We start from the raw sequence: 26,747 nt of genomic DNA, 5'->3' as shown, positions 1-26,747 counted from the left end.
CCCACATGCATGTTCATGACAAAAGGAGATAATACTAGACTGGTCACTCTCAGATACACATCTCCTAATAATCTGGTCCGGACAATACTTAAACAGATAAGGATCGTCCCAAAAGAAATGCTTAACCTCGGCTAAAAACCTAGAACGATCTTGCTTACCCCAATGTTGAGGGGTTCGACCAGTAACAAGATAATTCACTATATTTGCATACCAAGGTGATTGGGAAACAGAGAACAATTGTTCATCAGGAAAGCTATCCCTTATAGGAAGGGAATCACTAGGGGAACTAACAACTAGCCTAGACAAGTGGTCTGCTACTACATTTTCTGCACCCTTTTTGTCTCTAATGTCTGGGGAAAATTCCTGTAACAATAGGATCCATCTAATCAATCTAGGTTTGGTATCCTTCTTAGATAAAAGGTATTTCAAAGCAGCATGATCTGTATAGATTATGATCTTAGAACCTAATAGGTAGGACCTAAACTTATCCAAGGCAAACACGATGGCTAAAAGTTCCTTCTCGGTAGTTGTGTAGTTCATTTGGGCATCATTCAGAGTTTTGCTAGCATAATAAATCACATGAAGTAATTTGTTTTCTCGTTGTCCTAAAACGACGCCTATAGCATAATCTGAAGAATCACACATAATCTCAAAGGGTAGGTTCCAGTTAGGTGCCTGGACTATCGGGGCAGTAGTGAGTAAAGTTTAAGCTTCTCAAAAGCCTCTAAACAAGCATCATCAAAGACAAACTTAACATCTTTTGCAAGCAAATTGCAAAGAGGTCTAGAAATCAAGCTAAAATCCTTAATGAATCGACGGTAAAAACCTGCATGCCCTAGGAATGACCTAATATCTTTTACGGTTTTTGGGACCTGTAAAGTCTTAATAAGGTCAACTTTGGCTTTGTCTACCTCTATACCCTTTGAAGAGACGATGTGCCCTAACACAATTCCTGATTTAACCATGAAATGGCATTTTTCCCAATTAAGCACTAAATTTTTTTCCTTACACCTAGTCAACACTAATGTCAAATGATGCAAGCACTCATCGAAAGATGAACCAAACACTGAAAAATCATCCATAAAGACCTCTAAGAACCGTTCTACCCATATCAGAAAATATGCTCATCATACAACGCTGAAAAGTTGCAGGGGCATTACATAGCCCGAAAGGCATGCGTCTATACGCAAAGGTACCAAAGGGACAGGTAAAAGTGGTTTTCTCTTGGTCTTCTGGGGCAATAACGATCTGATTATAACCGGAGTAGCCATCTAAGAAGCAATAGTGACTATGTCCAGCTAATCGCTCTAGCATTTGGTCGATAAAAGGAAGGGGAAAGTGATCCTTCCTTGTGACCTTGTTCAATTTCCTATAGTCAATACACACACGCCATCCCGTGGTCACTCGGGTTGGGATTAATTCATTATTATCATTCTGGACTACAATGATACCTGATTTCTTGGGGACAACCTGAACAGGGATGACCCACTTACTATCTGAAATTGGGTAAATAATACCCGCATATAACAACTTAAGCACCTCTTTTCGAACTACCTCTTTCATGTTAGGGTTCAGTCGACGTTGCATCTCCTTAGAAGGTTTGGATTCTTCCTCTAAATGAATCTGATGCATACACACAGTAGGACTTATACCGTTAATGTCTGCTATAGTCCACCCTAAAGCTTCCTTATTGTCTTGAAGTACATTTAATAGCCTACTTTCCTGATCACTATCCAAATCGGAAGCTACAATCACAGGTAAAGTCTCAGATGGGCCTAAAAACACATACTTTAGAGTATCGGGTAGTGGTTTAAGGTCCAACTTTGGGGGCTCTTCTAAAGAAGGAATTAGGGTAGTCTCAGAAACTGGTATCAGTGTCTAACACAGGGGTAGAATCTAATAGAGCATTCACCTGTTCAATAGTGCTATCGTCGTCAAAATATAAACCAAAATGGGATAGACAACTTTTTAATGGGTCTTCAGACAAAATGTTTGGTAATGACTCCTGAACTAAGGCTTCTATCATGTTCACCTATTCAACACATGTGTCATCTAGCTCATGAGGTTTCTTACTGACATTAAAAATGTTCATCTCCATAGTCATATTACCAAAAGAAAACTCATCACACCATTTCGACAGTTAATGATCACATTAGACATAGCTAGAAATAGGCGACCTAAAATCACAGGTATTTGGTTCTCTGGGTCAGGGACAGGTTGGGTATCTAGGACCATGAAATCCACTGGATAAATAAACTTGTTGATCTCAATAAGAACATCCTCGATAACACCTCGAGGGATTTTAACAGACCTATCAGCTAACTACAGTGTCATCTGAGTAGGTTTCATTTCACCAAGTCCTAGATGTAAGTATACATGGAATGGCAGTAAGTTCACACTGGCTCCTAAGTCAAGTAAAGCTTTTTCTACCCGGAAGTTACCTATTGTGCAAGCAATGGTAGGAGAACCTGGGTCTTTGTACTTTGGAGTTGTGGTGTTCTGAATGATTGAACTTACGTGACTAGCTAAAAAGGCTTTCTTATGGACGCTAAGTTTTCTCTTTCGCGTAATCATATCCTTAAGTAACTTGGCATAAGCAGGAATTTTCCTAATTGCATCTAATAAGGGAAGGTTTATGGTAACTTGCTTAAAAACCTCCACTATGTCATTAAGGTTCGATCCCTTCTTTGTTGGTACTAATAGCCGAGGAAATGGGGCTCTAGGCCTAAAATCATACCTTTCAGGAACCGAATTCACATCATCAGAAACTTTATCAGTCTCTTCAGCTACTGGTCCTGAGAGGTGAGATCCTGAGGGGTGAACTACAGTATGTTCACTATCGGGCATGGATACCTTATTGTCTACAACTCTACCACTTTTAAGGGTTCTAACAACATTCAATTGATTCGATGGTTTTGCACCTAATTCATGAACTCCTCTAGGGTTGGGTTGTGTTTGACTAGAAAACTTACCTTTTTCTCTCAAAGAATCATTTATCAGACCAACCTGGGTTTTTAACTCGGAAATAGCCTGACTATTTTCTTGTCCTATCCTGTTACTAGCTTGTAGACTATGTTCTACGGATAACTGAAATTTTGCAGTTTGCTGAGTTAACAAGGCGAGAGATTCCTATAAACTTAGGATTTTCTTATCTGACTGATTCTGAAACTGAGCTAGTCCTGAAGGATTCTTAGTATAGCCAAAACCTGGGGGAGCATTAGAATTATTAAACTGACCTTGACTTTGGCCCTTAGACCACGAAAGGTTCGGATGGTTTCTCCAACCAGGATTATAGGTTTCTGAATATGGGTCAATATTTTGACGGTTATCAAATCTAGTATTATTATAAAGAGAATTGGCCTGCTCTTCAATATTCTGGCCTTCCCAAAAAGGCTCCACTCTACCACTAGTATGGCCCACTTCTAAGGCTTCTAACCTTTTTGCTATAGCAACAATTTTGACATCTGATTCATAGCCTCCTTCTACCCTATTAACGTTTCCTCTACTTAAAAGAATTGTTTTTTGGGGTGCCCTACTATTTTCCCATTGCTGGGTTTTTTCGGCGATTTCATTAAAAAATTCCATCGGCGCATCAACAGTTTGGTTTTCAAATCCACCAGTGCATAAAGACTCAACCATGGTCGTTGTGGAATAATCTAAACCCTCATAAAGGATATGAACTAGCCTAACCTTTTCTAAACCATGATAAGGACACTGGGATAGTAAATCATTGAACCTTTCCAAATACCTATATAAAGATTCTCCCTCTTGTTATGAAAATGTGCATATTTGCGTCCTAATAGACGATGTTTTGTGCCTAGGGAAAAACTAATTGAAAAAGGCAGATGTAAGTTGTCCATATGTCTCAATTGACTCGGAGTCCAAACTATACAGCCACGACTTGGCCTTATCTTTCAGGGAAAATGGGAATAACCTAAGTTTCAAAGCATCATCATCTAAGCCTCTAATTCTTAGAGTACTACAAATTTCCTCAAAATACCTAACATGGTAATAAGGGTTTTCATTTTCTTTCCCTAAAAAGATTGGGAGCATCTGTAAGGTCCCAAGTTGCAGTTCATAGGGTGCCTCCGTTTCAGCTAACTTAATACACGAAGGACGAGTAGTCCTAGTTGGATTCAACAAAGCTTTCAAAGTTGCCATTTCTGGCGCTATCAGAGCAACATGGATTCTCTCCTCAGTAAAAGGACGTTCAAAAACAAAATCTTCAAAAATCGGACTTTCTAGATTAAGGTAATAGAGACGCTTCGAACTACTAGGTTTCTCTTTAACAAATCTACCTAGTGTGTCTCTTTTATGTTCAGGCATACAATAAAATTTTCTAAATTTGAAAGGTAAGCAAACACAGATCAAGGACGACTCAACCAAATCAAACCTATTGATTTCTATCAAACAAAAAGCATGATGACTCCACTTAGATTGTTTCTAGACCAGCTTCTAATCCTTCGAACGGGAATTCGTTACAATTTAAGCAAACCCCTATGGAATCAATCCGAGTTAACGTAAGTTGAATAGAGGAGAGGGAAGCTCGGTGGAGCTTTGATACCCAAGGCCTCACAGGTATTACAAGGCGGCGCAGTCACGCATTCAACCTACAGAAGCCGTCAAGAAATTCGAAGTATGCTTAAAACAGTAACCAATATTTTTTGAATGACTTTCCAGTTAAGCTCGTTACCCTATCGATCTCGTTCTAGTGAAAATTTTAGGCTTAGGTTCGCGTAAGTTACGTGTTCCTAAAGCGACCAAGAAGAAAATGGTGATGAAATCCGACCCTTTATCTTGTATGGCCAGGCCTTGCCCTTTACTAGAAAAATAAATGTCCGTATTCAGTCATCAACATATATGCATATGAAGGAGTCCAGTAACTAGCTGATAGGGGATTCGCGAGTGTTTAGAATTTTACCTCCCGTTCCAGACGGGGGATGAATCGGTTGTAGTCGACTCGGGCCACTGACTCCGATGTCTAGTGTACGAACCCAAGGTGCAGAGACAATATCGTAATTGTCCTCCTTCTATGCAAACAATTTATATTTAAAGTACCCTTCCGTAGGGTAATAAAAAAAAATAATGTCCCAAAGTCCAAAAGTCCAAAAAAAATAAAAATAAAGGAAAATTACAAAAATAGTAAACCCTAATACAGTTTTTTTTTCTAAAAGAAAATAAACAAACCCTAAACTAAAATTGTCTAAAATAAAATTGTCTTCTTTTCTGTTCTTTTTGCTTTAATCATTAGCTCCAAGTCTTTATGAAATCACCAAACTCTTTGGCTCAATTTTCTTTATGATCCAGAACCTGTAGACACAAGATAAATACCCAAAAACATAAAAAGGACAAAAATAAAAAATAAAAAAAAAATAAAAAAATAAAATAAAATAAAATAAAAATAAAAAAATCTAAAACCCTGAAAACAAGTCCGCGTCGGCGGCGCCAAAAATTGATGTGATTTGTAGATAGTGGTAAAAGTGGTTCGATTCTCAGACTTGTGAAGGATATTAATTAGACTTAAATTCTAATATTAAAATAGAAAATTCACTAAAAATTATAGCAAACTCAATCAAAGTTGATATCAATATTAAAAGAACACTGAGGCTAAGATTCCAGTATTTTCCAAATTCAAAGTGATTTAATCCAATATTTATATGCGTGCAATTTTCTTGTTCAATTTGATTCTTACTATTGCAACAAGTAGATTTTCAAAAGCAATAATTGTAAATACCAAGCATGAAGCATCAAGAGTCTATAAACTAAGTATACTCCATCAAAATAGATCACAATCACTCAAATAAAAATCATATTCAATAATAATCCAAGGCAAATAATCATAATAATAATTGTAATAAATTAAATTAAATAGATTGTACCGTTTTTTGTTGGAAAAATAGCTTCCTCTATCGCCTCAGCAATGGGGTTTAGCTCCTCATATCAAAAACAGGTTCAAAATAATAAATCATGGCTCAAAAGGTGGTTTTATTGAAGATAATATATAAAACAGCAGATCTACAACGGTGTGTAGATGTTACAGAAGTCACCGTTACAGTTGGTGTTGCAATACTGAAGATATATGTTACTAATCAACTGTTACAGGATCAGAAATTTAAGACCCTGGAATACGACTATCCTGCACCGCTTAATGTTCTTCAGCTGTTAAACAACGACACTGTTCTGCGACTGTTTCCCGTGCGTCAATGTTCTTCGCGTTCTTCCTCTTCAGCAGCAGCAGCAGCAGCAGAAACAAAGTTTGATAAAACTATGATTTCTTCTTCTCTGGCTCTCCTTAGGTCCCCAAACTCTCGACACCCCTTCTATATGACCCAAACAATCTATTTATATCAAAAATACCAATTAAATGTCTCTCAAATCTTCCAAAATCTCTTTCCTTCTCTTCACGGCCAAGTTGCGGCAATGTCTTGTTTTAGAATTTCTACGTGTTTCTGAGCTTTCCTTTTTATTCTAAACTCTTCCTTAGATAGATACAAATCTTTGGGAAGGTTTACAGCACTTTAATCTCTCTAAAATTCCCTAAAATAGGCCACACACGTGACTTTCTATATTTTCTGTTGTGATAAAAATCCGTTGATTGAGCCCAGTCTAATCGATTTCAACACCCATATCAGATTCCTAGACCCATAAGGAGTCTATCCTATGAAAATCAGAGGTTTAATCGACCTCAAACTCCTCCAAATCAGGAACCCTAAAATCTGTTCTTCACTACACCTATTTTCCCGCCAAAACTTGGTTTTTGAAATGTTGAAGATGGTTGCCCCTTATCCAGGGTAGGGGTGCAATTAGAAGATGCCTGGAAATGGGATGCCCCTTAGTAATTAGGTTACCCCTTATCCAAAGTGAGAGTCCGAATAGCAAATGTCCTCCGGGTGCTTTCCGACAACTTTTCGAGCCAATTTTTTCCAAAAATGTTTATTGGCCAAAATACCTACAAATAAATAAAACGCCATAATAAGTACAAAAATGAGCCCTAACAATATATAGAATCGAGACAAATCGGACACAAAAATGTGTCTATCACGTAACAAAGAGAGAATTGTAATCGTTTTCTTGTTCATAATCTAGTGAAGATATTTTTCTTCGACTTACTTTCTCGTGTCTTTTGTTTTCTAAGTTTTCGTCTATTATGATTATTAATTCCTCCTTTATAATAATAGCTACCACGGTATAGAGATCATACGTACCATGGCTCAATAACAGTTAACCGAAGTTAGCCATATGAACTCTTTTGTATTAACCATGTTCATCTTAACACTTATAGATCAATTGATAATCAAATGAATCTAATTGTGTTACTCATAGATTTGTTCAATTGTTTATATTCTCATAAAAGTACACAAGATACAATTGAAGCAAAATATGATTCATTCAAAAGAATCAGTTCATGAACAATTTAGCCACGGTTTGCAAAGATTTCATTCCTTAATATATAAATGTATTTGTTCATGAGTATCAAATCATACTTAACCGATTTAGAACTTGAACCACTTAATTTTGTAAACGGGTACGCAAACTTAAGTTCCGGACATTGGTCACAAGCCGACAGTTTGCAAACGGGTACGCAATCTTTAGCTCCGGACCGAACTCAGTTGAAACCGTTTGCAAATGGGTATGCAAACTTAGTTCAAGGACTTCAATAGTTAAATCAGTTTGCGAACGGGTATGCAAACTTAAGTACCCTGACTTAAACAGTTCAATAAATTTGCGAACGGGTATGCAAACTTAACTTCCGGTCTTGAATTTCGAAAAAACAGTTCGCACACTTAGTACACAAACTATAATGTATCCATACATGGGTTTTAGCTCTTAACTCCCATTTCAATCACTAAAACATTCTTAGAAGACGAAAATAGCTGTCTCACACAAACTATTATCTTATAAGAAATTTTCAAGTGATCGAATGATCAATACGAAACATTCCGAGTCTACATCAAATGATTGTCTCACACAAATCATGTAAGATGTTACCAGGTGATTTTCACAAGATCATATTTTGACTTTCGTCAAGAACAGTGATAAACATAGTTAAAGCAAAAAGCTTTCCAACACATATTTCGAGAAAGATATAAGCGAGTAAACTCAGCTCGAAATATCAAATGTGTATAATTTAAAGTCTATATAGCTATAAGACTTTGTCTCAATAGGAGATAGAATATAATAGACATCTGAGTGATAGATGAGTTCAAGTCTCCACATACCTTTTGTTTATGAAGTTCAACAAGCTCCCCTTAGTTGTTCTTCGTCTTCAATCGATAAACGCCGTGAATTCTAAAGCTCAACTACACATTCTATCCTAATCCGAGACATAGCTATAAGTAGACTAGAAACCAAGACTTATAGTTTTGACAACTAAACTTGAAAAACAAGCTTGAGATAGCAACGCTTGCGAGTTAGACTAAGCAATGCTCTAATGGATTTAATTTCTCATATCTCTCTCTATTCCCATTTTTTTATCATAATTTATGTTTCTGTCATTTCTCTTCGACTTCATGTGATTATGCATGCTTGAGAAATAGTTCATGGTAACTAGATGACCGGCCGACCGAAAAAATTGACGCAAAACTAAATTTTTGTACTCACAATTTAGTTCCACCATAATGGAACGAAGTCAGACTTGTAAATTTGTAAATAGTATTTTAAAGAAAATTGATGTATCACTTTTCCTGGAACGGAGTGAAAGTATCATTTTCCTGAAACAAAGTGAAAGTATTTCTAAAACGGAGTGAAAATATTTCTTTTTCTGAAACGGGGTGAAAGTATCACTTTTCCTGAAACAGAGTGAAAGTATGACTTTCCTGAAATGGAGTGAAAATATCACTTTTCCTAAAACGGAGAATTAGTTGATGCATAAACCAAAATATGGTTGCATGATGTGTTATGCATCCTTTATGGTGGTTTGCATTCAATTTTCGAAAATTGTGCTTAAAATGAAAGTACATCACTTTTCCTGAAATGGAGGGAGCACATCGTTTTATTAGTTGCAACGGAAAATTAGTTGACGCATAAACCAAAATATAGATGCATATTGTGTTATGCATCCTTTGTGGTGGTTTGCATAATGGCTATGCATTCAATTTTCGAAAATTGTGCCTAAAAGGATAAACACCTCCGAATTTTTCATAAAAACTCTAAATTTGATATTGTTGTTTGTACTCATTGCATAGGTTGTTAGATATGTTATATTCTAGTTTTCTTTCCAATTATACCCCTGAATAAATAGGATACATAAGGTAATTGGAATAAAAGGGAGGGATGATTTTGTCCAGTGAAAAAGACTAATCGTGGACACCAAATCCAATATTTTTGTGTCAAATTGGAAAAAAAACATCATGCTTCACATTGACACAAAGTCACCATATATAGGGTTCTCTCTCGCTTCGCTCAGTCGGCCCAATAAGTAAAGAGAGAAGATAAGTAGATAAGAAATAAAATGAATCAAGAATTATATATTATTAAACTTTAGAAAAATGAAAAAACACAAATCTATGTAAATTTGGAATAATTTATATCACCAAAGGGAGAAAAGTAATTCCCGAAGCTAACAGATTTTGTAAGATTAATCTGATTGATTTCGAAGTAATTTTATGTTTTCAGTTTTGTTATAAATTTGGTGAACGACCTTTGATGATTTATTTCTTTTCGAAGTAGGGACACTATTTTGTTTTGAAGAAGTGAATGAAATAGTATTCTACTACCCATTGTCCCATAGGATTTTGAGGAGTTTGTTAATGATTAACTATGTTTGTACTAAAGGATTATATGACTTACAGATATAATATTAAAATATTTGAGGCTAAGGACATGTTTATGAACCAACACCTCAAAAACATTTAGATATGATATGTATGAACAAATGGATGTGTTTGAAATACATATCGTCTCCCATTCTGTAATGACACGGGTTAAGCCCTAGTATAGTATATTATATAGTGGAATCAAAAGAGAACCATTAATTTCGGAGGTTGAACTTTGGAGACGGGTTGGAAACTTCGAGTCAAGTTCAATGAATTGTAAATGAGACTAAGATTTACCCAACGTAATGCGTCTTTCTGGGTTTTGCTACTAGGGTTTGTTAACTTACAAATCTTGATCGAGGGTTGTGCCCCGATCAAATAATGGTAAGTAACGGGTGCAATCGTAGATTAGGTGCCACCCAAATCCGGCCCATAAAAATGGCGGGTGCTAGATTTACGTCCACGTCCAATCCATCACCTGCAGGTTTGGCGGATTGGATGCAGATTTTATTTCTTTTATAAAAAAAATTTGGGTTGGAAAATAAAACATCAATTATAAAAATGAAAAAATAGGCTAGAAAATAAAACATTAACATTTATATAAAATGGAATTCATTTCTTTTAAAAAGAAACCAATCTTAGATCTTCAAGTTGGAACAATGTTGTGTTGGTTGCTATTTGCAAATTGATGCAAGAAAAACAACTAGGCTAGAATATAAAACATTAATTTATAGATACAAAAATATCTCTATATATTTGATATATATTTTGTCATTATTCCTTACCTAGCGGGTGTGGGTATCCAATGGATTTTTAGACTCGCACCTGCACTCAACCCAATATTTTTTAGGATTTCAAAAATTCATCCGTGTCCAACACGCCAAATTGTGGGTGTCCATAAACGGGTTAGGTGTCCGCCAAATTGTGGGTGGGTTGGGTTGGGTTGGGGGGTTTGGGTTCTAAAAAGAAGGTTGAAGAAATTTGAATCATCACTTCAGGTGAAAAATATTGAGATTGATTATCTTAATGATGAATTCACCAGAACCCTGTCTTTAAAAATAAAGGAGATTGATACTCTTAAGTGCGACCTGTTGTTTTAGGATGAAAACAGTTTCTGCTGGTTTCATTAATTTCGTGTGATGTGGGTGAGAAACAAGTCTAAACCCTAAACAATGTACTGCAAGGGAGTACTTTAGGTTCGAGAGATCAATCTGTACAAGTCTGGCCTAAACCAAGAAATGGCCGTTCCAGACTTGCTTCGGTCACAAAGTGGAGGAGAAGGGTTGGTTTTGGGGAGGGAAGCGAAGAGAGTGTTGAGACCAGAATAGTTGATTCTGGAAGAGTAGTTGTTTTGACTTGTATCAGAAAGCGTAAGCTAACAGATGGGAAAGCTAACAGGTGATTTCTGAGTGTTGTATGCTCCTGATCAAAAACTTGTTTTCGGTGGAAATAGGTAATGCCTATTTATACAAGTCGAAGTGAAACGTACTCCTGTCTCATTAAGAAATGGAAAACGGGTGAGTAAATGGGAGGAGGTGGTAACCGGTAACGCCTGGAATTGATGTTCCATAAAAGAAAGCGTTTCACCATTACTCCCTGTATTTACTAACCGCCTCATCCTTATGACACTTTCTTATAACGGGCGTAGTGTACGCCGCACGTTGTAAACCGCCAAACCAATACCCAATGAGCATCCCCCAATTTGTGACATGTGTTGATGTCTCGAGTGTTTTCGTGGAAAACATGTATCACGTTGTTGTTGTATGGAAAGTTGAGCTTGGGAGACTTGTCGGCTCGGTGGTGACCTTCAACGGTCAATATTTTGTATCTTAAGAGGAAAGGTAGCCGTTGATTATTGAAACCCTTCGTTTGGTAGCCAGTGGCATGAAAGAATGATCAGTATGGCTTTAATATGGCCTAGTTTAGGCGCAGCCAAAAGTTAGGGTTTTGGATTTGTTTAGGCGCGACCAAACTAGGGTTAGATGGTAACCTTGGACGGCTAAGATCTGCACCTTAGATGAAATCAAGTGGTCGTTGATTGTTGCAGGCCTTCATTTTGGTAGCCGCATAGGGAAGGCCGGTATGGCATGGCCAAAACTAGGGTTTTGGGCCAAAGGTTACCATGCGTTGTTTAGCAACCTTAAACGGATAAGATTCGCATCTAGGATGGAAGGGTGGCCGTTGATCATCGCACGCCTTCGTTTTGGTAGCCGCATGGGGAAGGCCAGCATGGTATGGCGCGACAAGGTGGTTGGCATGCCATTGGCACATGTGGCATGGCATGCCTTGGCGCGGTTTGGCGTGGCCAAAACTAGGGTTTTGGGCCAAAGGTTACCATGCATTGTTTGGCGACCTTGGACGACTAGGATTTGCATCCTGGATGGAAGGGTGGTCGTTGATCATTGCACGCCTTCGTTTTGGTAGCCGCATGGGGAAGGACGGTATGGCATGGCCAAAACTAGGGTTTTGGGCCAAAGAGTACCATGCGTTGTTTGGAAACCTTGGACGGCTAGGATTCGTATCTAGGATGGAAGGGTGGTCGTTGATCGTCGCACGCCTTCGTTTGGGTAGCCGCATAGGGAAGGCCGGCATGGTATGGCGCGGAAAGGTGGTTGGCATGCCATTGGCACATGTGGAATGACATGCCTTGGCGTGGTTTGGCGTGGACAAAACTAGGGTTTTGGGCCAAAGGTTACCATGCGTTGTTTGGCGACCTTGGACAGCTAGAATTTGCATCTAGGATGGAAGGTGGTCGTTGATCGTCGCACGCCTTCGTTTTGGTAGCCGCATGGGGAATGCCAACATGGTATGGCGCAGCAAGGTGGTTGGAAGGCCATTGGCACATGTGGCATGGAGTTCCTTGGCGCGGTTTGGGATGGCCAAAACTAGGGTTTTTGGGCCAAAGATCACCATGCGTTGTTTGGCGACCTTGGACGGCTAGGATTTGCATCCAAGATGGAAGGGTGGTTGTTGATCGTCGCACGCCTTCGTTTTGGTAGCCGCATTGGGAAGGCTGGCATGGTATGGCGTGGCAAGGTGGTTGGCATGCCATTGGCACATGTGGCATGGCATGCCTTGGCGCGGTTTGGCGTGGCCAGAACTAGGGTTTTGGGCCAAAGGTTACCATGTGTCGTTTGGCGACCTTGGACGGCTAGGATTTGCATCTAGGATGAAAGAGTGGCCGTTGATCGTCGCACGCCTTCGTTTTGGTAGTCGCATAGGGAAGGCCGTCATGGTTGGGCCAAGGCCCATGGCGCGGATGGCTTGGCATGGTGGGGCCAAGGGTTTGGCATGCCATTGGCGCATGGTGCAGCTAGCATGGTTGGGGCCAAGGCAAGAGGCGGTTGGCTTGACATGGTGGGGCCAAGGGTTTGGCATGCCATTGGCGTATGGTGCGGCTAGCATGGTTGGCATTCCTTGGCGTGGTAGACGTGGATGGCATGGTTTTCCATTGGCACAGTGGTGCGGCTGGCATGGTTGGCATGCCTTGGCGCGGAGATGTGGTTGGCATGGTTTGCCATTGGCACAGTGGTGCGGCTGGCATGGTTGGGATGCCTTGGCGTGGAGATGTGGCTGGAATGGTTTGTCATTGGCACAGTGGTGTGGATGGCATGGTTGGCATGCCTTGGCGCGAAGATGTGGCTGTCATGGTTTGCCATTGGCACAGTGGTGCGACTGGCATGGTTGGCATGCCTTGGCGCGGTAGCATGAGAATTAGGGTTTGGTATAGATGATGTCGGTCAATGTTAAGGGTTCTTCCGTGGAACATGGCACATAAAAAAAAAGGTACCCTGGTAATTCTTACTTAGGCATGCTGATCGATTCAATAAATGTGCTAATAGTCATAGTGACGTCATGTCAGTTGTACGGTTTTACGATTTTAACCCTAAGCTAAAAACCACCATCAACATTAAGTCCCCTGCTTAGCTCGGAACGGGAGCATCGTTGCGAGGTAAGCATAAGATGGTGACGGCTAGGACAAAAATCGAAACAACAAGTCATGAAAAGATGGTCAGGAAGGTCCGACTAACCTTTTTCGAGAGGTAAAGAGAGTTTGTGTTTTCCGTGTTGGAGGCCTTGCATAAATTGTACTGGTGGTGCAGACCGTGGAGTGGTGAGATGAAGATCGTCGGCTTAGTCTGGCTATGCATCACCTTGGCTGGGTTAGGGAACATCATGATGCTGGCTTGGCGAGGTATCGGTGTTGGTGCGACAAGTCATAGCGCGGACGGCTTTGCATGGTGGGGCCAAGGCAATGACGCAGTTTGGTGAGGGAAAGCATGCGCGGACGACTTGGTATGTGGGGCCAAGGCATGGCGCGGTCCTGGCGACGCAAGCCTGGCGGATGGCTTGGCGTGGTGGGCCAAGGCAATGGCGCGGACGGTCTTGGCATGGTGATTGGTCTTCGCGGGCCCGATTGCCTCTTTTCCTTACTTGAATCAAATAGGAAGTCCTTTCTTTATTCAAACTCCCAAGTATCATGCCTATAAAACGAGGGACGGCCTCTCCTTTTACTTCACACCTATATTTTTTTTATTATGGTCGTGTGGGAACAGTAAAGAGGACGAGCGAATCCCAGGTATATCTTCCAACACTTCCTCTTTAACTTGCTTTTCTTGTTTTTTTTTGTGTTAGTGCAAACCCTAGCTGTAGGCGTACCTTTTCATGAACTTGTAGAAATGTTGTCCTTCTGCGTTGGTATGAATCCTAGCCGTAGGTATGCTTCGCACGAACTTGTAGTAACATTTAGGAGTGAATACCGTAATGACGTTCGCCGCCTCAATTACCGTGCAAAGTAGGCATGCATGAGCTGGTAATTGTCATTCCCTTCCCGCGAAAACCTAGCTTCTATGGTTTACTCCTTTTTCCTAGTGTGGCCGTGTGTATGGTTCCCGTGGTGGGGCGCGCCTCCTCGGCCGGGCACAAATTTCCCGCTGCAGGGTATGGTCTTGGCATGAGGTGGTTATGCAGGGTCTATCAGTCCCCATTTCTTTTCCTATGCGCATTATGACTTTGAAACAAACTGGCTTGCATCCAGGATGGATCTCTTGTGTCTGATAAAAAAAAATTCCATGCACTTTCCATAATAATTTCTCTTCGTATTGTTCCATTGTAGTTATTTTGAAGGTGGAAGTAGCGTGAGAGAATTTTCGTTAGGATGTCATTTGAGAAAAGTTCTGCCGTACTGAAAGATGTTGGCAATTCCAAGCCGAACATAGATGATGATTTCTTTACAACATCCTCCATGATTAGGAGAAATCATCCCAAGTATGTGTCAATTCTTCTGACTGGTCCGAAAAGTGAAGGAGAGGCCCGGTCGGTTCGGCCAGGAGGTGTAATAAAGTTTTTTCTTCAGAGGAAAGAGTATCATGCTTCTCCTATTGACTTTAAAATCTCCGTGAGTCCGTCGCGTCCCTTTGAGAAATAGATGTGATTCATGATGAACCAGGAAAGTGTAAAAGCCAGTTTGACCAAGGCGCAGATCATTGATGCTGTCGCGGCTTCCGTGGTGCTTCAAATTAGGAAAGATATTCCTTTCTTGGTTGCTTTTATTTCTAGATGGTGTCCAGACACTCACACAACCATATGCAGGTGGGGTGAAATGACTATCTCCTTAGAGAGCGTGGCCGTGTTGCTGAACCTTCCTATAATAGGAAACCTCGATGTCAAATTGCCTGCAGATGAAGAAGAAATGCGCGCCACTCTGGTTGTGAAATCAAAAGGATTCGTTCGGAAAAAAAATGAGACGAGGTGCTTCTATGGCTGGTGGGTGTCTCAGTGGTTTCCTGATTAGTTGGGGCCGAATCAGAATAATAGTACGCTTCATGTCGCGGCGTTCTTGGCTCTTTGGTTATCCAGAGATTTTTTCGATGACGGATCGGGTAAGAAGGAGATAAGACAGGAACTTATAAAGTTTTCCATAAAATTTTCAAAAGGTGTCGTTCTCCCTATTGGCGGCTTGTTTCTTGGTTCTATGTACACACACTTGGATCAGCTGGTCGCAGACTTGTGCGCTTCAAATGGTTACATAAAAGTGGATTTGTATATTCATGCCGCCTTTCTCCAAGCGTGGCTGTGGGAGCACTTCAAAAGGTATGCTCCAAAACCGTTGGCCGTACTTCCCGAGTCTCGGGTGGCTCTAGGATACTGCGCTGGTCGAATAGGCGCCCAAAGATTGGTTCAAACCTGTTTGGATTCCTTGACAACTCGCACACGGTCAATTTTCGTCCATGGGCTCCGGTGCATGCGTCCATAACTCAGGTCAGTACCTTTGCTCCTGCTCCAAGCATGTCTTTGTCTTCTGATAAATATGATATGAGTGTTGGAGAGATGGTGTTCATGCGAACCTGCACCCCCGGTTATGTGCCGTCTTTCTTTCGAGGATCTTGCAAAGTAGTCTCTTACAATATCGATAGGGCGGCTCGGCATATGGGTTTTGACCAAGGGGTCCCACTTGTTCGTCAGCCGGTTGTTCCAGAAGTCTCGTTTCCAACTGTTCTCGATGCTACTGTTCTTGTGTTGGGTAAAAGTCTCCCCTTCCTGCTTGCGGAATAAAATCCATCAACAACCTCCAAATATAACATATTTTGGCAGGATGAGTTTCTCGTTTTCCATGGATTTGTGAATGATGTGGTAGAAAACCGTCGCGGTAAGCCTTCTCATACGGTTTTAGCGGAGCATCCACTGCTGAGGGATCCTTCTTCGCCCAAGCGAAAATCCGTTAGCCCGAATACACATAGTCCCCAAGTGAAGGAGCAAAGATCTAAAAGTCGTGCAGATGGTTCCCAGTCAGTTTCGACATCCTTACCGACTTTCAGTTCGTCCAATATGCTAGTACGTGTGATTTTCCTCTTGAATTTAGTTGGATCGTGTATATCCTTGTTTCTTTCCTGAGTATCCGTATTTGTATCTTGCCTAGGGTCTCAGCAGCGTGAACACCTTTACCAAACTTGCAAGTAGTCAGAAAACATCGCTTCTTGAGACGGAGGGTGGCAGTGCTGAGCCTATCCGTGGCGATGGGGAACCCGAGAAGGATGAGAGCTCAGAGTTCAGTGATGGCGAGAATAGTTCTTCCGACAGCAGTGTTGAATCTTCCTCTAGCCAGTTTGAAAGCGAATCAGTGAGTCTCCCGCATGTTTTTTTTTTCCTTTCTCTTTGGAAAATATCTAATCCGTGATGTCATAGGGGGAAACCGTTTCTGAAGATGGCCCTGAGACGGAGACTGGTGGTGATACAGCTTTGTATCTAATTATGGCAGCCACACCGGGCGACCTTGTAATGGATGTTGATCGAGATGAAAACGTCATTGTGACTCAGACAATGGAGAGTACTCCAGTGGTCGTAGGTGCAATTTTCGTTAGTAATCCCTTGCCGGTTGCTGATGTAGACGCGAGCGCCACTTTCAACCCTCCATACCTAGTTCCTTATCCGGATCATGTGTTGATCGGGGGATTTAGCGTTCCAGCCAAACATGTGGCGCTATACATCAAGATATGGGAAAGCTACAGACATATCTCCACGACCAAGAAGGTTATCAATCGATTTACGTTGGTTAAGCGTGTGGAGGAATCTTTGTCTTCGATTGACGAGATGTGCAACGTGACCGTTAATACTGTTTATGAGGATGTAATCTCGAGATGGAGGTTCCATCGTGACATGTGTGTAAACTTCGAGTTCAATGTTCCTTGGTTCGTTGAAGGTTTCTCTGAGGTTGAAAAGTTGCTGGTCGAAACATTCGAAGGTCCTTCTACGGATATGGTGAAGAAGCAGGAAGTGGAAGTCGAAAAATTGTCCAGGAAGCTGAAGTTGAAAAGGGCCGCTCTCCAAAGCATGAAGGAGGCTCTTTCTAAGAAGAGAAAGTCATTGTTGAAAAACTTTCCTTGAATGTATTTCTGTTTTCTGAACTTCTTATTTTTAGGGTTTTTTTTTTGAAAGGCAAATGAGACGCCTAGTTTATGGTTTTGATTTCCATGATTTTTGGATTGATAGAAAAATGTTACCTCGAGGGCTTTGGATTATTCTTTTGGAATGAATTGTTTTGGAATGGACTGTTTTGGGAATGATGTTGTCTTGATTACGATTGAAAGTGACGCAAACATCCCAGGAAAACCATGGAACCGTGACCGTTGCGTGTCGGTAGATGACATAGGGTGAAACATAACATGGCTATCGGTTTCATCATTCTCGTGAAAACTTGAAATAACAAACCATATATTTTGTCTAGGTAAGACTTACTCGGTTTTTCAGGTCTCCTAATGAAAAGGGAATCTTCCGGGTGTAAGACCGAGTTTTACGGGAGGCACCGCCGTGATTGTGGAAATCCCCCAGTCGTCTCATCTGATAGTCGTCGATCCCTGGTTGGATCATTCGATTTTAACCTCTAGGCAGTCCCCAGTCATCCCTCGTCGTGTCAAGACTGATAACCGGGTCGTCTGGTAACTGAGTCGTCGATCCCTGAGCGGATCACCTGCTTCTACCACCTTGATGTCTGGGTCAAAATATGAGAACGATGGTCGAAAATTGACATTGTAACCGAAAGCTCAATCTCCCGCTGTGGTCTCCAATTGTTTGAGGGTGAAAACAGTTTCTGCTGGTTTCGGTTATTTCGTGTGATGTGGGTGAGAAACAAGTCTAAACCCTAAACAATGTACTGCAAGGGAGTACTTTAGGTTCGAGAGATCAATCTGTACAAGTCCGACCTAAACCAAGAAATGGCCGTTCCAGACTTGCTTCGGTCACAAAGTGGAGGAAAAGGGTTGGTTTTGGGGAGGGAAGCGAAGAGAGTGTTGAGACCAGAATAGTTGATTCTGGAAGAGTAGTTGTTTTGACTTGTATCAGAAAGCGTAAGCTAACAGATGGGAAAGCTAACAGGTGATTTCTGAGTGTTGTATGCTCCTGACCCAAAACTTGTTTTCGGTGGAAATAGGTAATGCCTATTTATACAAGTCGAAGAGAAACGTACTCTGGTCTCATTAAGAAATGGAAAACGGGTGAGTAAATGGGTGGAGGTGGTAACTGGTAACGCCTGGAATTGATGTTCCATAAAAGAAAGCGTTTCACCATTACTCCCTGTATTTACTAATCGCCTCATCCTTATGACACTTTCTTATAACGGGCATAGTGTACGCCGCACGCTGTAAACCGCCAAACCAATACCCAATGAGCATCCCCCAGTTTGTGACATGTGTTGATGTCTCGAGTGTTTTCGTGGAAAATATGTAGCACGTTGTTGTTGTCTGGAAAGTTGAGCTTGGGAGACTTGTCGGCTCGGTGGTGACCTTCGACGATCGAGATTTTGCATCTTAAGAGGAAAGGTAGCCGTTGATTATTGCAACCCTTCGTTTGGTAGCCAGTGGCATCAAAGCATGATCAGTATGGCTTTAATATGGCCTAGTTTAGGCGCGGCCAAAAGTTAGGGTTTTGGATTTGTTTAGGCGTGACCAAACTAGGGCCAAAGGTTGCCATGCGTTAGCTGGTAACCTTGGACGGCTAAGATCTGCACCTTAGGTGAAAAAGTGGTCGTTGATTGTTGCAGGCCTTCGTTTTGGTATCCGCATAGGGAAGGCCGGTATGGCATGGCCAAAACTAGGGTTTTGTTCCAAAGGTTACCATGCGTTGTTTGGCAACCTTGGACGGCTAAGATTCGCATCTAGGATGGAAGGGTGGCCCTTGATCGTCGCACACCTTCATTTTGGTAGCCGCATGGGGAAGGCCGGCATGGTATGGCGCGGAAAGGTGGTTGGCATGCCATCGGCACATGTGGCATGGAATGTCTTGGCGCGGTTTGGCGTGGCCAAAACTAGGGTTTTGGGCCAAAGGTTACCATGCGTTGTTTGGCGACCTTGGACGGCTAGGATTTGCATCCAGGATGGAAGGGTGGTCGTTGATCGTTGCACGCCTTCGTTTTTGTATCCGGATGGGGAAGGCCTGTATGGCATGGCCAAAACTAGGGTTTTGGGCCAAAGGTTACCATGCGTTGTTTGGCAACCTTGGACGGCTAGGATTCTCATCTAGGATTGAAGGGTGGTCGTTGATCGTCGCAAGCCTTCGTTTTGGTAGCCGCATAGGGAAGGCCTGCATGGTATGGCGCGGCAAGGTGGTTGGCATGCCATTGGCACATGTGGCATGGCATGCCTTGGCGCGGTTTGGCGTGGCCAAAACTAGGGTTTTGGGACAAAGGTTACCATGCGTTGTTTGGCGACCTTGGAAGGCTAGGATTTGCATCCAAGATGGAAGGGTGGTCGTTGATCGTCGCACGCCTTCGTTTTGGTAGCCGCATGGGGAAGGTCGGCATGGTATGGCGCGACAAGGTGGTTGGCATGCCATTGGCACATGTGGCATGACATGCCTTAGCGCGGTTTGGCGTGGGCAAAACTAGGGTTTTGGGACAAAGGTTACCATGCGTCGTTTTGCGACCTTGGACGGCTAGGATTTGCATCTAGGATGGAAGGGTGGTCGTTTATCGTCGCACGCCTTTGTTTTGGTAGTCGCATAGGGAAGGCTGGCATGGTGGGGCCAATGCCAATGACGCAGATGGCTTGGCATGGTGGGGCCAAGGCAAGGTGCGATTATCTTGGCATGGTGGGGCCAAGGGTTTGGCATGCCATTGGTGTATGGTGCGGCTAGTATGGTTGGCATGCCTTGGCGCGGTAGACGTGGCTGGCATGGTTGGCATGCCTTGGCACGGAGATGTGGCTGACATTGTCTGCCATTGGTACAATGGTGCGGTTGGCATGGTTGGCATGCCTTGGTGCGGAGATGTGGCTGGCATGGTTTTCCATTGGCACAGTGGTGCGACTGGCATGCCTTGGCGTGGTAGCATGGGAATTATGGTTTGGCATAGATGATGTCGGTTAATGTTAAGGGTTCTGCAGTGGAACATGGCACATAAAAAAAAGGTACCTTGGTAATTCTTATGTAGGCATGCTGATCGATTCAATAGATGTGCTAATGGTCATAGTGACGTCATGTCAGATGTACGGTTTTACGATTTTAACCCTAAGCTAAAAACCACCATCAACACATGCATAGGATGTCTGAAAGCTCTGACAAGATTTCAGCAATGTTATTTGGTCAGAAATCTTTTGGAAACACAAATGTTTTAGGGTTCAAAAGTAAAACTGTGAGCACAAATAACTCATTTGTTCCAGCCGGTTCTGGAATTATGGATGTTAAAAGTTGTGATAAACTGGAGTCAAATCTACAAAATGAAAATTCATTGAAGTGTTTGTTTTATGGAAATGCAAATCATGTTCAAAGTAAGTGTTGGAAATTCAAGAGGAACAACAAAGGAACTGCCAAACTTCAGAATGCCATGCAAAGGATGAGTCTGGTTTTGGGTAATCAACAGGGAACTCCTGAAGATAAGAAGAAGTCTAAGAGAACCAGAATCAGACGAGGTAAGAAATCTATTTATGCAACAAATCTTGATAAGTCACCCTGTGACACAAGATGTGAGCATTTTTCTCACTCCATCACTATTTAATTATAGTGATGTTTGCATCTTCATTATTAACTTGAGAATATGAGGATTGCATCAAGGTTTCTCAAGTCTTGTATAGTTGTTAATTTCTTATCCTTGGCAGTTTAAGATTATTTAAGTTAAAATTTGCAATTGAATATTTTCTTATCAAAAATAGATATTGGATCGTGAACTACGAAGACTTTTTTCAAAGTCATTGTTTAGGGTTTACTTATCCTGTACTTTGTTTATATCCATTTGTGATCAAAATTCCATTAACTCCTTTCTCTTTGAAAGATACAATATCATGGTTTCTGTAACTAGAGGTACTACAAAAAGGGATGTAGTAGAAGAAGTTAATGTGTATCTTTCTGAAAGAATCCTTTCCTCAAGGAAGAAAAAGGAAAAATCTACAAATGACGAAAAAGGTTCTTCCTCTAACTGTTTTTTGTCTATTTGTCTAGATGATAATAACTTTAGGGCTATGGTGAAGGATTTCATCAGCAAAAGAAATGATTTAAAATCTCAAATCATGTTTTCTTTAGAAAAGATAACTCACTATAAACAAATGTTATCTCTGACAAAGAACACCCTGTGTGAACTGAAAAGAAAATTTAGTGAGTTAACTAATATTTTTGAAGATTTGGAGGAATTGAATGATCCCATAATCAATGGATTTTTCAATAATGAGAAGGAATTCTCAGTAGATGCCATGAGAAAGCTTTACAATGTCTAGGAAACTTCTTATGAGAATTTATTCTTGTTTCTTTAAGAAGGATAACTAGGGTTTGGAATAACACATATTGAGACTACACATAGCTATTGCCAACGATTCTCATCTTGTAATGTTTTTATATTTATTTATTAAATCCTAAAGTTTATTTTGAAGATGATTTCGCAGTATTAATATTTATTGGTTTTATATATTGCAAAAATTATTATGGGATATGTGTGTATACGTCCGTGAACTATGAGTGTCCCACATATGTCAAGAGTTAAGTTTATTATGTCATTGTGCAAATATTGATGGAAAATAGAATGAAATTTTGATGTCAAATATTAATTCGATGGTATCATTATGCAAATATTGATTAAAAATAGAATGAATCTTTGAATATTCCGGAGTATTGATCTTTCCCTGATCCACTTCTATGTGAAAGTACTGTGCGGCTCCATAAGTTTTCTTATGTTGAGCATTTCCGATTAAATTAATCATTGAGGTTCCTTTGTGGTTAATTTAATTGAGTTTTCTGGATACAAATTCATGTTTCATGTGATTTGTTAATGTACAAAGAAATCCTTCTTTTCTTGTAAAAGTAAGGTCGATCTTTTTTTTCTTTCGGGAGTGACATTTTATGGGGGAGAGTTCTTAATTGAACTTGTGCTTAATTTTCAAATCTTTGTGGGGAGTGCGGCTGTGGAGCATTGTAGGAGTTATCTTGTATCTTTATAAACTCCTTGATGAATACACTAAGTTTCGACTATGTGAAATCATCGAAACAAAGTTGATATGTTCTCTTTTAGTCATGAAATATCTCTATGAGAATTTCATTATGATCCCGCTAGTTTTTGTACCTTTGCCAATTTATATTGACAAAAAGGGGGAGAATTATTATGTAGTTCACACTATAAATACATATGGTTTACGGATCATTATGTAAGGGGGAGTGATTTTCATTGTGAGATGAAGTATTGACTAAGGGGGAGCGATACATATCACCATAGTATTATTGTCAAAGTTTTGATACAATTGTACTTTGATGTTGTGTAATAATACTATGACACTGTATAACAATGATTGAGAACATCAGTTTTCTTATTGTTATGGCTATGAATCTTCAACAACTATGATGCTGAGTTGAACACATTCAGAATCATTGGAGTACTTGGAAGTGACGAAGATTTCAAGTAATGTTGAAGAACCAAGGAAATCAAGCATTTGGATGAGAAGATACAAAGTTTATTTATTTTGTAATCCATTTGTATTGATAGTTTTGTCACTAAAATTGACAAAGGGGGAAATTTTTAGAGCACTTCTCGGTCGAACTCGCAAGCGTAGCTATCTCAAGTTTGTTTTTCAAGTTTATTTATCAAAACTATAAGTCTTGATTTATAGTCTACTTATAGCTATGTCTCGGATTAGGATATAATGTGTAGTTGAGATTTAGACTTCACGACGTTCATCGATTGAAGACGAATAATTATTAAGGGGAGATTGTGGAACTTCATCAACAAAAGGTATGTGGAGACTTGAACTCATCTATCACTCAGAAGTCTATTTCTATTCTATCTCCTATTGAGACAAAAGTCGTATAGCCATATAGACTTTACATTATACACATTTGATATTTTGAGCTGAGTTTAACTCGCTTACATATTTCTCGAAATATGTGTTGGTAAGCTTTCGCTTTAACCAAGTTCATCTTGTATTCTTGACAAAAGTCAAAAGATGATCATGTGAAAATCGCCTGGTAACATCTTATATGATTTGTGTGAGACAATCATTTGATGTAGACTCAGAATGTTTCGTATTGATCGTTTGATCATTTTGAAAATTGCTTTAAAGCTAATAGTTTGTGTGAGACACCTATTCCCGTCTTTAAAAAAAAATTCAATGATTAAAATGGAGTTTAGAACAAATAACCATGGTTGGATATAACACAGTATGCGTACTTGTATGCTAATTGTTGCAAGTTATTCCAAGTCCGGGAATTGAGTATGCATACCCGTATGTACTGATTCGGCAGTTGAAGTCCAGGAACCATAGTATGCATATTGTATGCGTACTGATTTCAACTGAGTTATGTCGTGAACGACATTATGCGTACCATTTGCATACTGGCGAACAGACCCGGTCCGGGAATTCTAGGTATGCGTACCTGTTTGCATACCTGAGTGAGTTAAGTTCTGAAATCGGTTGTTCATTAAAAAATACATTTATTTAATAAGGAATGCAATCTTTGCAAACCCTAGATAAAATATTCTTGAATTGATTCGAGTGAATCAAAACCGATTTTTCTTCAATTGTGTTTTGTATACTTGTATGAGAATATAAACAATTGAAAAACTCGGTTACTAGTTCATTTGAGTCATTTGAACTAGTTGTGATTAAGATGAACAAGGTTGATATGAAAATGTTCATATGGCTAACTTCGGTTAACTATTGTTGAGCCAACAAAGTGTACACGTTTGGGTACAACTACCCATATCTAAACGAAGGCACATTTCATTTGTGAGTAACAAGCTAAGTTCAATCTAATGGTTGAAAGATATTGGCTTGAATATAATACTGATTGACGAACGAAATATTGGGTGTGGTTGTTATACCCCCCGCGTTTTCAATTGGTATCAGAGCATGCAAACAAAATAAGACGTCATAAGTTTGTGTTTACTATGGACAAAAGTGATATCTCTGACAAACATCCAAATATTGATAAGTGTTACCCTTATTATATTACTGACGAGTCTGACTCTGAAGTAGTGTAGATGGTGGATTTTCAACAAAGGCTAAAATTGTAAAACCACAATTGTACATACTCCTGATCCAGCAATCAGATGAGTATTGAGGCTCATGTCTCTCACCTAAGCATGAAAGTTCATGCCTCAAGAACCTCTGACTGAGAATACTGTCTCTCAGAGTATATGTAGATTTGTAGTCTCTCAACTGAGGCAACGACATATCTCATAAATACTGAGCAGTTTCAGTAATTACTTCTATATAGAATCGAACGATTGGACGGCTCCTAGACAACTTGTCTGCTAGTATAGAGCAATAACGTCTTCAGGATGTAACAATGTTTTCCCTGACTATGTAAAAGAAATATGACGCTTCAACAAGCTCATATTACTCAATTCTCAAATAATTAATGCTCCTAGACAACATACCTACTAGTATAGATCCATCAATTAATTATTTCTAATCCTTAAATTTATTAACTGAATATTCGGAAATATTCGACGTTCTTCATAATATTTCATTACTTCAATTTGTGGTTCTTCCCAGCAGAATTCCATGGGTTAGTAATAAATATTCAACGTACGGGCATCTGAGCCGCTATCGAGTACGCCCCTACCAAAATGGTGCAAGTATATTTAGTAATAATGCACTAACAAGCACCCGAAGGCATGAACGAGCATTCCAAAATACGAAGGAACGATGAACCTATGCAAAATAGGAAGAAAAATAATAATAATAAAATATTAGTTAAGGCATTAGGGGATTGGGACCACCAGCCAGCCAGTCGTGTCGTGGCCAGTCCCACGCCTAATTCTTTATTTTATCATATTTTTATTATTTTTCGTTGATCTCATGAAAATCCATTCATTTGAACAAAACTCCTTCATTTGAGGAAACTCCTCAGTATCATGGTGTTTCCTTCACACCAAGGAAATAATATAAAATTGGAAAAGGTGTCATGGGACCGGGTCCGGCTATGCCCTAGTTATGGTCGGTCCCATACCTCATGATTCCTTATTATTTTATTATTATTTCCTTCATTTTATAAAAACTCCTTAATTTCATGATATTCCCTTCAAATCATGAAAATAATATAAAATTAGGAAAGACTCACCGGACCGGACCACTAGTCATGGCCGGTTTCACACACCCTTATTTTATTATTATTATTATTGTTTCCTTCATCTCATGGAAACTCCTTCACTTTAAGGAAACTCCTTAGTTTCAACAAACTCCTTGATTTCATGATATTTCCTTAAAATCATGAAAATAATATAAAATTAAGAAAAGTGCCATGGGATCGGGCTTATTGGCCGTCCGGCCATGCCTTAGCCATAGCCGGTCCCACACTTCATGATTCCTTATTTTATTATTATTATTTCCTTCATCTTATGAAGTTTCCCCAATTTGAGCAAAAACCTTGATTTCTTCATATTTTCTCAAAATGTTGCTCAAACGCACATCAGAAAATATCAAAATTCTCAGGACTGAGACACAAACACTTTGGTGACATGAGAATATTACCTTCACCGACCAAGGTTGGCTCTTTGGCTTGCAAGAGGCCGGTCCCACACATTTTCATCATTTGACCTAATTTGTTCACATTAGGTTCAAACTCTTCCAAATAATTTGAAATTTCATAAAACGATCCTCAGTCGGTCCCATGACCAACCAGGGCATGTTTCATGACCCCTTGGTCGGTCCCTCATCTCTTCATGATTAGGTTTTATCACCTAAGGCTCAGATAAGCATTATTTTAATAAATGACTGAACCAGTATTTAATCATCCTTCCACCAACTGGTCTTCAAGAGACTTTGGTATTTGCTCACTCGAGCATCTGGGCGCTACATGGTCGACCCATAATCCCATGTATTCAGTCCCTCCTACACTCCGTGGTTGGTTTTCAATAAATCATCAATTGATCGAAATTAGGGTTTTCGAATCCAAGGTTTATAATTCCAAACTCAAACGCTAATAATTTTACGTTGATCCCATGATCAACATTTTAATTGATTATACTCGGTTCAGTTGCCATTATTTTAAATTAATATTTGGTCATGCTACCAATAATTC

Source organism: Papaver somniferum, chromosome 4 (assembly GCF_003573695.1).
Source record: "Papaver somniferum cultivar HN1 chromosome 4, ASM357369v1, whole genome shotgun sequence".
Lineage (NCBI taxonomy): Eukaryota > Viridiplantae > Streptophyta > Magnoliopsida > Ranunculales > Papaveraceae > Papaver > Papaver somniferum.
This window is presented reverse-complemented; position numbering follows the sequence as displayed.